The sequence below is a fragment of the Octopus bimaculoides genome, chromosome 24 (genome assembly GCF_001194135.2).
Source record: "Octopus bimaculoides isolate UCB-OBI-ISO-001 chromosome 24, ASM119413v2, whole genome shotgun sequence".
NCBI lineage: Eukaryota > Metazoa > Mollusca > Cephalopoda > Octopoda > Octopodidae > Octopus > Octopus bimaculoides.
In genome coordinates this window covers 30644450-30645393 of record NC_069004.1, presented here as the reverse complement: position 1 = coordinate 30645393, position 944 = coordinate 30644450, and positions in this window count along the sequence as shown.

Sequence of the window (944 nt, the reverse complement as noted above, 5' to 3'; positions counted from 1 at the left end):
GGCGGCGGCAGTGGTGGTGGTGATGGTGGCGGTGGTATGGTGGTGGTTGTGGTGGCAGGTGTGATGATTATGATGGTAGTATCGATGAGGAAGACTAGCGGCGTTGATTATACCGGGTGGTGAGATGATGACGATGACGATGATGATGATGATGATGATGATGATGATGACGACAACGACGACGACGTCGACGATGATTATGATGGTAGTGATGAAGAGGAAGATGATGACGATAGTGACTGTGTTGGTAGTGATGATGATGATGATGTTGATGACGATGACGATGATGATGATGATGATGATGGTAATAATGATTGCGATGGCGATAGTGGTGCTGTGGCGGCAACAGCGGTGAGGCTGCTGGCATTATTTGATGGAGGTCATGCAGTGTTGAGAGTGTCGGTGGGAGTGATGATGACGACGATGATGATGACGACGTCGACGACGATGACGATGATGGTGATGATGATGATGATGAAAAAGATGATGATGCTGGTAATGATGGAAATAACACCAATTATCTCTAGATCTGTTCTTGAAAATTTTGTGAATTTTTTGATAACGCTGTCCTTCTCCACCCCTTTCGCACCCAACCACGTGTGCACTTGCATTTATACGCATATATACACTTATACATACACATACACACACACACACACACACTGGTGTGTTTACGTCCCCGTAACGTTGCGGTTCGACTAAAGAGGCCGATAGATTAAGTACCAGGCTTACAAAGATTAATCCTGGGGTTGATTTTTTCGGTTAAAGTCGGTGCTCCAGCATGGCCGCAGTCAAATGACTGAAACAAATAAAAGAGTAATAAATTATTTTCTACTCTAGAGCAACCAATTCTAGTCTTACGCTAAAATATCAGTTTAATATTTTGGCAGAAGAGCGGCAATTTCTAGGAGGGGGAAAATCAATGGCATCGATTCTAGTCTTCA